At 39.6% G+C, this 14,084-nt stretch overlaps 1 protein-coding gene across 10 annotated transcripts in view; it reads right to left on the minus strand.

The window, feature by feature from the left end:
• The window catches only part of PDE4D (phosphodiesterase 4D), a 1,644,269-nt gene that overhangs the window by 944,670 nt on the left and 685,515 nt on the right, over positions 1-14,084 (minus strand). The window lies entirely within an intron of this gene.

The raw sequence follows: 14,084 nt of genomic DNA on the forward strand, positions 1-14,084 counted from the left end.
CAAATAAATAAATCTTTAAAAATAAAAATAGATGTACTACTGACTTTCATAGTAATACCTCATTCAATGCTCTCAAACTAATAATCAAATTGGCAAAATCAGTTTTAAAAATTACCTATGGAGGGGCTAACATTATGGTACATCTGATTAAACAATCATTTGCAAAGCCACCCAGCTCCTAATGTGACTGGGAAAGCAGCACATGATGGGCCAAGTCATTGGGACTCTGCCACCCACATGAGAGACCTGGATGGAGTTCCAGTCTCCTGGTTTTGGCCTGGCCCAGCCCTGGCCGTTATGGGCATTTAGGGAGGGAACCAGCAGCTGGAAGATCCTCTCTCCCATTCTCCCTCCTCCCCCCATATATGTGTGTGTGGGTGTGTGTCTCCATAAATCTTTTTAAAAATATCACCTAGGAAAATAATACATTGAACTTACTTGAGAAAATTATCTCCATTGCTCATTTATTCACATTTTATAGCCAGATAAAGAGGTAAATTTAAAAAAAAATAGGGAAGAACTTTTGTTATACACTGTAACAGAAAGCATCCTATTGTTTTCTCCATCTTGTGTCTAATTAATGAGCCATGTTATGTAATCATTATGTTTCAACTCACTGAAAATTGAATATTCCACCAGGAAGTGAATGATAGTCCAATTAAGTCTGGGGTCCATCTTCATGCCACATCTGCCATTGAAATTGTTTGCCCTAAATAGATTTTTTCTGAAATATTGCAATAATGTGATTATTTAATGTTTTTATGAACTGTTATTGATTCTCTGTTAGTCTTTTGTGAGTTTGATTTATAAAATATTCCATGTCAACAAAGATGACTTCGCTAACAGCTTCTACTTCTTACTACACCAAAAATAAAAAATAATACATAAAGTAAAAAGGGAACAGTTCTGAATTTATAAGTGCCATTTTGCCAACATAATGGTGCATACTCTTCCTTTTGCCTATGGTTGGTAAGTCTCCTAGATCATTTCAAATTGCCTATTGTATTCTCAGACAACAAAAAGTGTTTATTTTTATGTTTTGGTTCTAATGTCACAAAAAACTACTGGATGCTGAAGATCTGAGTAGTTATGGGCACTTTGTTTGAATCAGGTTAACATAAATATAACAAATTTGATGCAAAATATGTTACTAAAAAGTTGAACATAAGAAATTGACACTAAAGTCATGAAAACAAATCACAAAATAGCATTAAAATATTATATAATGCCTTGATTCTCATTTTTATTTGCTATTTTCTTAAATTTAACTCTACAACAAAATTTTGGTGGTTCATGATACTACTTATTTAAAAAGATTTTATTTATTTATTTGAAAGGCAGAGTGTCAGAGTGAAAGGGATGGGGGGAGGGAAGAAGAGGGGAAGAGAAGGAGGGAGAAAGAGAAGGGGGGTTAGGGGAGGGAGAGGGGAGAGGGGAATGAAAGAGAGAGAGAGAGAGAGAGAGAGAGAGAGAGAGAGAGAATCTTTCATCAACTGGTTTGCTACCTAAATGGCCACAGTTCTGAGCCAGGCAGAAGCCATGAACCATGAATTCCTTCCTGGTCTCCCACATGGGTGGCAGGAACCCAAGAACATGAGCCATTATCCACAGCCTTCCTAGGCTCATTAACAGGTAGCAGGATGAGAAGTGGAGCAGCTAAAGTTCAAACTGACGCTCTGATACAGGATGGCTGCATCGGCAGCTGTGTCCCAAAGCCGCCTCCAGATACACCTGCATTGAATTCCTGACCTACAGGCTTCTTTCCCAAAGTGCTACATCTGCTGACATGCATGTGTCCTTTACATAAAATAAATTGTACAGTAATTTCTTAATTCCTATTTATTTGAGTGTTACAGAAAGAGAGAAGGAGAGACAGAGAGAAAGGTCTTCCATTCGCTGGTTCACTCCCCAAATGGCCAAAATAGCTGGAGCTGACTCGTCATGAAGTCAGAAGCCAGGAGCTTCCTCCAAGTCTTGCACATGGGTGCAGGGCCCCAAGCACTGGAGCCATCTTCCCCTGCTTTCCCAGGTGCATTGGCAGGGAACTGGATCTGAAGAGAAGCACCTGGGACGTGAATCAGTACCCATATGGTATGCTGGCATCACAGGTACAGGCTTAACCTACTAGGCTACGGTGTCAACCCAAAATTTTTAACTCTTTAATTAAATAAAGCATATGAGGAAGATTGTCTGATTAGGATTGTTCCTTCTCTCTCTCTCTCTCTCTCTCTCTGACAGGCCGAGTTACAGAGTGAGAGAGAAAGAGACAGAGAGAAAGGTCTTCCTTCTGTTGGTTGGCCCCCCAAATGGCTGCTACAGCCAGCGCCCTGTGGCTGGTGCACTGCGGCCAGCGCACCGCACCGATCCGAAGCCAGGAGCCAGGTGCTTCCTCCTGGTCTTCCACGTGGGTGCAGGGCCCAAGCACTTGGGCTATCCTCTACTGCCTTCCTGGGCCACAGCAGAGAGCTGGACTGGAAGAGGAGCAACTGGGACAGAATCCAGTGCCCCAAATGGGACTAGAACCCCAGGTGCCAGTGCTGCAGGTGGAGGATTAGCCTAGTGAGCTGGGGCACTGGCTCCTGCTCTCTTTTAATAGAAGATTTCTAGTTTTATAAAACTGGCAACCTCATTAGCTGGCGCGCTGTAGCCGGTGCACCGCGCTGATCCAAAGCCAGGAAGCACTTGGGCCATCCTCCACTGCACTCCCGGGCCACAGCAGAGAGCTGGCCTGGAAGAGGGGCAACCGGGACAGAATCCGGCACCCCAACTGGGACTAGAACCTGGGGTGCCGGCACTGCAGGCAGAGGATTAGCCTAGTGAGCCTAAAAATTCTTTAAGTGAAAGCAAGGTACAAAAACTGTGTTGGAATGTGAACAAATGGACAGGGTCCTGGCATTAATCAGTTACAGATTGAAACATGAAATTTGAAATATAATAAACGCCATAAAGGAGAACAACATGGTAAATGATTGTTTTGGAAGAACTGTGAAGGCTTCACTGGCTGAAATAAGTTGAATTAAGATCTGAAGTAGGAATAGGTGCTCTTATTTTGGGCGGAGAAATGGCAAACACAGAGGTCCTTGCATAAGAAGACATTTGATTGGTAACAAAGTGTGTCTACCCCACTGAAACTATGAATAACTTCATTTCTCCAGATCTGTTGACGTTGGCTATGTCAGCTACTGTTTATGACAGTTTCTGAGAGGTTAATGTAAGCATGGGCTTCTTTTTTTTATAAAAAAAAAAGATTTATTTTTATTTATATGAAAGCTGCTGAAAGAGCGAGCGAGCGAGCGAGATCTTCCATCCACTGGTTCACTCCCCAAATTGCCACAACAGCAAGGGTTGGGCCAGGGTGAAGCCAGGAGCCAGGAGCTTCTTCAGGTTCTTCTACGTGGGTGGCAGGGGCCCAAGCACTTGCGTCATCTTCTGCTCCCTTCCCACCACGTTAGTGCATAACTGGGTCAGAAATGGAGCAGCATAGACTCAAACCAGAAGCCAGCATTGCAGGCAGTGCTTTACCTGCTAAACCACAATGCTGGCCTCAAGCATGCATTTATTCAACCCTCTGCTACCATCATTGTACTAGCTATTATTTTTCATAAGGCCAGCCTTCAGTATTTCTCAGTGTTTATTATCTTTCTTCAGTATCTACGACAGAAACTCATGGTGAGAGGCTACCTGATTTCAGTAAAGACCCTAGATACTGAAGATCAGACAAGAACTTGGTCCTTGATATAACTGAAAGACTCCAGAAGATAAGAATGATTCCAAGTGGTGATAAAACAAAAATGTGTATAGAGAGGACTCCAAACTTTTGCTTTGTGGTTTAATGATTTAAAACTGTGTCCAAGGTATTTGCTGTCTGCCTGCTAGGTAAATAGCAATCACAACAGAGAACAACAAATGTGGTTTTCTCATTATGAACCCAGAGCAATCTCATCAAATTAAAAGGTATGCTTTTCTAATTATATTCAAAGAGAAGGGTTGCAAGTAAATTACTCCAAAACACCAATTTCATTTTTGGCAAATCCTCCAGCATTTAAATGGGTCAATGTATGTATTTATCAGGGCTGCATTTTGAATGCTTATCTTGGACCTTCAACCAGAAGTAGAGATGTTCTGAATATCTCGGAAATGAGGTAGTTATGTCAGAAAATCCTGATACCAAGACCCAATTCTCTCATTCTTTTGGATACATTCTCTTGTCACCAACAAGGGGGATTGCACTTGGACTGGTATCCCAGGATATTGAGCTGATGTTGAGACTTGGTCAGGTTGGGCTGGCTTTAGAGTTGCATCTATAACAAATGAGGTCTAAAAGCAGCATATGAGGGAGAAATTGAAATGCCAACTTAGTTATCAATCCTAAATATTAGGTACATGTGAGACATCTAAATCTAACTCAAGTAACCAAATGAGAGCAAGAGGCTAAATATTGGATACAGGAAATACTGTGTAGAGGGATTCCCCAAGCTGGAGAGTGCAGCTCCTTTTAATAGAATATGCACCACCTTCAGCACTAAAGGCAAGGCACTGTTAAGAGTCAGGACTGAGGCTGCGATGCTGGCAGTCTTTCAATGAATGGTGGTTCTGTAGCTGGCCATTCATATGGACTGTTGTAGAAAACATCCATGGCTCTGAGCTATTACGCTAATCTCACACTTCACAAAGTGCAGGAAAGCTGTTGGAAATGCACCCACTACATGATCAAGTATTCTATTCGCATACACCATGGGGAAAATACTCTCCTGAGTAACTCATTTTTTCACTTACTGATATGTGGATGTTGACTAATAGTTTCTTTCCTTGGAGTAGCTGACAGGAAGCTCAGAGCCAAATATCTGATTCATTTCTACAAATTACCCAGGACTCACTAACATGCATTTTTGCTTTCATATTTAATATTCTCTTCTCTTCCTTGATGGCCTCATCTTTACCTTGTTCTACTAAATTGTTTTATGACACAATGCTTTGCATTTTCCCAGAAGCAAGAGAAAATCAGGGTATAAATAAAATACACTAACAGAATTAAGCTGAAAATAATTTTATCAAAAGGGGAAGTATGTGATTTTTATGTATTATGATAGTAGAACATGCTAAGTTTAAAGAAAATCAAATTAGAACAAGAACATAGAGCAGAGAGTCAAAGACCTCACAAATATTAACTCTTCACACACCTATAGCACTTCAGTGGTTCTTCCCATCTAGGGAGGAGATATATAAAGCTTGCACCACACATGCAGAACTGAATGTACAGGCACACACATATAGCTATATAATCTTATACATGTAAATATAAGCATACATGAAAACATGAGAGAATGGTACCATTTGTGGAAGCTATTCTCTAAGTTGCTTTTTTTTCTCCACAAAAACAACTCATAGAGTTTGTAATTACATTTCAACACATACAGCTCTCTCTCCTTTGTTGCAAATATGACATCATGTATTTTACCAGTTCTCTTCTGAAAGATATTTGGGTGTTTTCCAAATGTTTACTGTTACATGCAATGCTATAACATAGCACTTCTTTGCTCACTTAATCATATTAAGTTCTGAGGCATAGAATTATTGGATCAAAGGCAAGCACATTTAAACTGTTAATACATATTATTTGATTAACCACAATTTTTTTCCTAATTTACACTCCTCACTAAAATGTATACAAGGTTCTATTTCTGCACAGCCTCTCCAGATCTTTGAATTATTTCTTTTCCCAAACAGGTGAAAAATTAAAATTAAATAACACTAATATCTTAGTCTTTATTTCTTTTTTCACCAGATGAAAAAATTTTTTAAATGCAATAATGCCCTTTTTAAAAAGATTTACTCACTTGACAAGTAGAGTTACAGAGCAATGGTGGGGGGGGAGGGAGGAGAGGGGGCAAGGGAGGAGTGGGAGAGAGAGGGAGAGGGAGAGAAGGGGAGAGAGAAAGAGATATCTTCCACCCACTGGTTTACTCTCCAGATGGTCACAATGGCCAGCACTGGGCTGCACCAAAACCATGAGATGGGAGCTTCTTCCAGGTCTCCCTCATGGATGGCAGGGGCCCAAGTACATGAGCCATCTTTCAGTGCTTTCCCAAGCACATTAGCAGGGAGCAGGACTGGACGTGGAACAGCTGGGACTCCAACTGGCACCCATGTGGGATTCCAGGGTCACAGATGACAGATTAACCTTCTATGTCACAGCACAGGTCCCACTGATTTCCTTTCTAAAGTGAGTTTTTTCATGTTCTATGCCTACAAAAGTTTTTCCTTTAAATTTTGAGTCTTTTTTGTTTCATTTAAATGTTCTTTATTATGGTGTAAGAATATTTTTATTTCAATAAACAATCATAAAGAATTTATTCCATTCTTATTGAGTTAGAATGCTGCCCTTACTAAATCCTAAACAGAAATACATACGTGAATCTCATTCTTAATCATTTATTCATTTCCACTAAACTACTGGTTTAATACTAAATTAATTTATTTACAATGACAGCTTATATAGTATGTTTTGATGTCTTATAAGGGAAAATAGCTTGTTCAGTTTTGCATAATGCTCTTAACTATTCTTATACATAATTAAATTAAATTTTAAGTCAAGTAAGCCCTTAAAATCATACTGGGACTATGATATCTTTAAGAAATCCCATGGTCTTGGTCTGAAACGTTGTATTTCCCTAAAATCTCCCCTCAAACTACTAACAATCAGCCATCCTATGAGACTGTTACTGCATCAGAATCATTTCTTCTTGTAACTGTCACCTTTGTGAATTAGCCAATGCTGTAGCTAACTTTAGAACACAGTGTTATAAATTTTGTGGACATGGATTTATTGGAAGCTGAGGAATATTCTCCTTAACATATGCATCTACCACAAAATGTAATAAATCTGCTAAATTAGAAGGGGGGCTTTATTCGATCAGGATATTTTCATTTTGATGCTATTTTCTCACAAGCTGAATCAAAACTGCTATCTCTATTCATTATCAATATAATTTCCCTTTACCCTCATAGTCATAATTTTAAATTATGGTTTCTTCTCATTCTATACCAAAAGACACTTACAGTATAATCAAAAAATCACCAGTGTATGAAATTTAATGTTCAAGCTCAAGTTCTATCTTTAAATATGGACAGATGTCTCATTTTTCTTTTCTGAGAATCAATATTCCCTTTCATCACCTATGAAATGAGGAAAATATCACTAGCTCTGCTCGCTTCGTAGAGATTATTAAGGAAATCAAATATATCCTATTTGAGGCAGCACAGACTGAAGAGGCAAAGTTTCCTTATAATTCCCACATCCAAAACTTCATCAGGTACTGAGGACCTATATGACTACAAAGCTACATGGTGTGAGGACGGAAGGTACCTACCTTGTAAGAGAGATATAACATCAAATTGCAATTGGTAGTCATTATAGTACAGCTACAAAGGCACTTCAAACTATAACATAAAGAGCCCTGTTTCACAAAATGAATTTAATCATAAACATTCCACAAAGGAAGCCAAAAAATCATGGAAAATGCAATTAAATATGGGTTCATCTGGGTGTAAAATTTTTGTGAAATCCACACATGTTTTTTTTTTTTCATATCCTTTCCACACAGTCTGAAAAAAAAATGGTTGGCACCAAAATAACACACAAAATGGCACACTTTTACTGCCATTTTTCATGAACTTTTTGAAGGTTTCTCATCTGTACAAAGTGCCATTAGAAAGTCCAGCAGAAAAGCATTCCCTCCTCTTGGAGGAACAGATCCACAAGAGTGGTAACATGGAACTGAGTTTCATAGATGCCTCAGAAAGAGGTGTGAAGAGGCCTGATGATCTTACCAAAGGCCAAGAACTTGAGTGTGGTCATCTCCTGGGATTTAGGTAGAAGTATAAAGAGCAAGGTCTTCTATGAGAAGGCTACCATTCTGAAGAATGAGACTAAGAAATTTAGATTTTTATCTGTAGGCAAAAAGAAATTATTCTTGTATTTCAAAGAGCCAGTTTTACTGGTGACCTGGAGTGTAAAATAAATTAGAGTGGGGAGAGATTGGAGCTGGAGCCCACTTAGAGGCTATTGCGATTGTTTAGTGCCAACAGCTGAGAAGTACTTGAACTAAGGAAGTGGCAATGGGAAAACACAGGAGCTGTTTCTCGGGCAGATTCTACAGAGCTTGGTGATCTCTGAGACTCAGGGTTAAGGGAGAATTAGAATCTGATGATATCAATGCTCTTAGATAAGATGGGTGGTAATACCACACACTGAGATAGCTCCCTATCCATAGATGCTTATTTAGCAAATCTTTTTTCTCACTTAATCTCCAGAGTAGTGGGGTGAGGCTCATGGCAACAGTGCCATGTGTGTGTATGGAGACAAGCCAATTTCGTGGATAAGTTTTTAAAAATAAGGTAGAATGCCCTCTTCCCTGGGAGAAACTAGATTTCCTATTTTTAAATGTAGAAAAATGTTCCTGAGGGTAAAAATAACCACAACATCTTTTGAAACATAATACAGTGCTATTTGGTATAATCCCTTAGCAACATTGCTGTTATGAGCCAGGACTAGCAGCATGTAAGTTACAGACTCACATATTGCATATTTTTAAACAAGGAAACTAAGCTGTGAGAAGGACACAATTTTACACACGTTAGATTTGAGACGTTTGGATAATCAACAAAACTTTGCTAACAGGGTATAGTTGTTGTAGGTGATTAATTTCTATGATGCTTAGGAACAAAGCTCAAAACATTCCTCCAAATCCACACTGAAATGTTCAGGTAGAAATTGGTGACCATCTACCAGTGTGTGTGTGTGTGTGTGTGTGTGTGAATGCATTCAAACTGTAAAGGGAATATCTTCTTTTTTTTTTTTTTAACGATGGATTTTTTTATTTGAGAGGCAGAATTACAGAGGCACAGAGAGAGAGAGAGAGAGAGAGAGAGAGAGAGAGAGAGAGAAGTCTCCCATCTGCCGGTTCACTCCCCAGATGACACAACAGCCAGAGCTGTGCTGATCCGAAGCCAGGAGCCAGGGGCTTCTTCAGGATCTCTCACAAGTGTGCAGGGGCCCAAGGACTTGTGCCATCTTCTACTGCTTTCCAAGGCCACAGCAGAGAGCTGGATCAGAAGTGGAGCAGCAGGAGCTCGAACTGGTACCCATATGGGATGCCAGCACCACAGACTTTACCCGCTTTGCCACAGCACTGGCCCCTCTTATTTTCTGAAGTCATCTCTCTCACACTAATATTTTCAGATCCTCTTTACTCACAAATGTTTTTAAAATCATTTCCAAACTCTTGGTTTTAGGCAATGGCCTGCAAGATGAGGATGGTGACTGTTAAAAGAAAGCCACAATGTGGAAAATGTGAAATAGTTGTCAGGAGATATGAAGGGTAAAAGTTGTCATTCTGATTCTGCCAGAGAACTGGTTAAGAAACATAACTCTTCAAGACACATAACTCTTCCTACAAATGTAAAAGGTGGGCCGTGTTGAGCAAGGTTAACCTCTGTCTAAATTCCTCTCTTTATTGATGTTCCATGGTCTTGGAGAAGTGCTTCATGCGTACATTTCTGGTTACTTATTTCCCTGCTATCACCTCATGAATGTTCAACTGAAACAATGTTGTCCAATAAAATAAGAGGGACCAGTGTTGCAGGCCACTGCCTGCAACGCCACCATCCCATATGGGCACAGGTTCATGTCTTGGCTGCTCCACTTCCAATCCAGACCCCTATTAATGGCCTGGGAAAGTAGAAGATGACCCAAGTACTTGGGCCCCTGCTACCTAAGTGGGAGACCCAGAAGCTCCTGGCTCCTATCTTCCGTCTGTTTCAGTGCTGGCCACTGCAGCAATCCGGGGAGTGAATCACCAGATGGAAGATTTCTCTCTGTCTCTCCCTCTAACTCTGACTTTCAAATAAATAAATACATCTTTTTTAAAAAAGGGTAATATAAGAATTCATAGTGAATGTTCCATTCTTGGAGGGCATGTTTCTGTCCCTCTTTCTCTCCCACCTCCTCCTGCCTATCTCTTTCTATCCCCATGAAACAAGGAAGGTCTAATATTCCAGAACTAAAACTGTAAGGAAGAGAGAGATTCATGTTTCCCAGATTCATCAAAGTCTCAAAACACCCACTCTGATAAATCAACCTATCAAGGCCATCTTCTAGTAGTGGCAAATAAGGAAAGAAATGTTCAGATTAAGTTTTTAAAAATATCTAACATTTTTGGCATATATAGAAAGTATGAAATATATGATTACTTACATTCTTGCCACTTACATATCCTTAATGCTCTAACTTATTAAAATCCAAAGGTATCAACTATTTGTTATTGAATATTTAAAGAAAAGGTACTGTTTATAAAACTTCAGGGCCTTCGGCTCACTGACATAGACAGTTTGAAAGACTAATTTTTCAGTTAGTTATTTTGGTGATGTGTAACCCTAATTGTGAACTCAAATTACCATTACACCCTTTAATGAAGAACACACTGCACTAAAAATCTTCAGCAAAAACAATGCACGAATATCTTTTATTTACACAGAAATATCTTTGTTTTACCCAGAGTAGAAAAGTGAAAGTCTGATTTGTTTATTCTATAAATGTTACAATATACTCTTTCCTAATTTATCACATTAATGTATTTAAGAGGCTCGTGTTGAATAAGCATTCTAGAACGCACATGGACTTACATTTAGTGTGATTATAGTTAGCTGTTTTCATTCTCAGATACCTACATCAAATGTTACTTTCTTGATATTTACATCTCTGTCATCTTGAATGCTTTCACAGTATTCAGGAGTTACCTATGCTTTTTGAATTTCCAATTTTCACTTGTACTGAGAATTCCAGGGTACTTCAAGGGGTTCATGGAACAGAGAACGGAAGGGTAAGTTTTGGTGCTGCAAAAAATTTTTGAAATACATTCATGATGTTTTCATAATGTATATTTTCCAGAAACTTTGAGGACACTTCATATGATTTCCAAAATTTTGCACCAAAATAAAATTTATCTTCGATTCTATTTTTCCATGAACTTTTTGAAGTGTTATCATTAACAGCTCCTATCTATTCCAAAGACATCTTGTAAATAAGGAAAATATTTTGTTGTGTAGAGATAAATTAAAGAAATAATGAAGTAATTTATCAGTTCAGCTAAATTTATATTTTTGAGGCACTATTGGTTGAAGTGAAATTGGACTCAAACAGTTTTTAAAGGGCATCTTAGTGTTTTTCATATTTTATTTAGCACTCTTGCTAACATACAGATTCATTCCTCTAGTTATATTATTCTTTCCAATTTCTTCTACATTGAGATTAAAAAATAAATTTACCTTGTGAGACAGATACAATCTAATTCAAAATCTGCTTCATATATACATATTTTCAATGGGCTCAGAAGACCTATGAAAAGTTTAAGGTTTGCCTTCTTCTGGTTATATAAATTTTTCATTAAACCAAGATTCTTCTTTCCCATTGCTTTACAGACTGTAACTAATCCTCAGAATGCGGTCAAGATAATATCTGCAAATGCTACTGTACATGCTGGAAGTAGCTTTTTAAAAGACATATCTTCCTTAATAACCCATGGGCAATCATTCATCCAGACACCCATGAGGCTTTTACATACATTAACTTGACAGACAACCTAAAGCCCTCACTTAGATGGCAGTGTGTGTGTGCATGTGAAATATGTGTGAAATGTGCTCTCGCACACATGGGCTCACTCACTGTACCTTTGTTTATTCCCTTTTAGAAGATCATTGGAAAAAACTGGAAATGTTTTGATGAGAGTTAATTTCTCTGAACACTGTTTCATATTCATAATCATATGCTCTCTACAAAGTCAACACACACACACACATTTTGCCTCAACTGTGGTCTTTAACATCAGTTTGTACTAGTCAGGATTTTTCTAAAGTTAAAATCTCTCAGCTGGTGACTCACTAGGCTAATCCTCTGCCTTGCGGCACCGGCACACCGGGTTCTAGTCCTGGTCAGGGCGCCGGATTCTGTCCCGGTTGCCCCTCTTCCAGGCCAGCTCTCTGCTGTGGCCAGGGAGTGCAGTGGAGGATGGCCCAAGTCCTTGGGCCCTGCACCCCGTGGGAGACCAGGATAGGTACCTGGCTCCTGGCTTCGGATCAGCACGGTGCGCCAGCCACGGCGGCCATTGGAGGGTGAACCAACGGCAAAGGAGGACCTTTCTCTCTATCTCTCTCTCTCACTGTCCACTCTGCCTGTCAAAAAAAAAATCTCTTATTGCTTCGAGAAGTTTGTAAAATATTTCATTTAAAAAAAGAATTTAAACCATATTCCAATTTTGATTAATTTTAGCTTTATGTCCTGGCATATCGATAAATATAAGCTACATGTTTGCTTTCATTTGTTTTTTGATAATCTCAACATGCCCAGATTCTGTATCCATTTATTGTAGAAGTATCTGTGTTGGGGCAGGAAACCAGGGTTTCCTTCTCAGTTCTGGCACTCACGGACTTGTGATATTGCGGTCTTGTTGGTAAAATGGAGTTAACACCATCTCATCTCAGTGTTGTTACAGGATTTCAATACATTGATCAATGGGAAATTTCATTGATAATCTTAAGGCACTGTTACTATTCTTTCTGCATAATGAAGCTCATCTTCTAGCCCTCCTTACTGATACACTTGCCAAGTGTTTGCCAAAGCAACTCTATTAAGGAAAAGTATGATGCGTAATGTGTGAGCACAGGGGAAACATGTAAGTTATATAAAGACTTTTAAGTCCAAGAATCCTTAAATAGGATGACAATGATGTGTCAGATGAGCCATGGTGGAAGCTGTATGTAAATACTACACATCTTGATTTTCCTGTGAATCATTCGACTAAGGAATTCAAATAGATCAATTAATCAGGGCAGAAAGCATAGCAAAAAATAAATTCCAATCGTTGATGCAATACCTCTTTTGCAATTAGCTTATTTTTCTCTCCTCTACCCTCTCAGACATACTCATTTTATTAAAAAATGAAGTCAATTAAGAGATTCTACATAATCAATCAGCCCACGGATGAAGCTGAGATTCTTGTTCTTATTTAGTGTTGACAAGGGCTCAACCTCACATAATTTCTATTAACAACTCAAATATACAGACTGTCTTGTCTGCTTTTCGTCTCCCCAGGAGGACTCTGGTAGTACAGACAGGGCTTACCTAAGGGGGGGTGGGGCATCCACCTCCAGACAAAGGGGGAAAATGAAACTTTCATTTTCTGGATGTCTGCAACCCACACCAGTTGCCAGAGTTGAAATAGATCTAAACTGAGATTATTAACTACAGTTCTCCTTCTTTGCAGCCAACAGGCACAATGACATCACTAACATGATACCTAAGGTTGTGGGGAAGGCAAAAGCCTAAGAGCTTGTGTGCAAGCCTAAAGGATACGTACCCAAGTGGGTTGGATACTCTGCGTGGCTGAATTCCCTTCTCCACAATGTATGTAACACACATGGAGCAATATTCACGTGCAAAAAAAAAAAAAAAAAAACAAGAAAAAAAAAAAAAACCCTCAGAGAACGCCTTATTGTGATTTTCTGAAAAATCCAACCGACCAGCAATCAGAGTTGGATAAACACCACCAGTCCCAGGTTTTCCCATTTCCCGTAGCCAGCTCTGAGTTACTATTTCCCATCATCTTGCTACACGGCTAGGCTGAGCAGCACCGCTGCCTGCCCACGTCTGGGGGTAGATGATGGTGGTTGTGCTTTTTCATCAGACATTGCCAAGGATCATTAGCTCCTGAAACCGTGTGTGTGTGTGTGTGTGTGTGTGTGATGGGGGTGGGGAATGGAATCTGTGGCTTGGAGGGCCTGGGACAGCCAAGAAAGGAGCTGTTTCTGGGTTATCAGGAAAGGGACCAAAGGCAGGTCCAACGTTCACCTCCGTGACTTTAAAAATCTGGCACTGACTCCTAGGAGGAGCTGAAGTCGCCCTTTAAGCTACTCATTTCCTTGCAAAAGCAGCGGTCGACGTCTATGAAAACTCAGGGTTGACGTGCGGCGTCCCTGCCCTGTCTTCCGGAGCACTTTACGTTCAGAGGAAATCACTATAATCACATCTC

This window comes from Oryctolagus cuniculus, chromosome 14 (assembly GCF_051225735.1).
Source record: "Oryctolagus cuniculus isolate XC-2025 breed Fujian yellow rabbit chromosome 14, ASM5122573v1, whole genome shotgun sequence".
NCBI lineage: Eukaryota > Metazoa > Chordata > Mammalia > Lagomorpha > Leporidae > Oryctolagus > Oryctolagus cuniculus.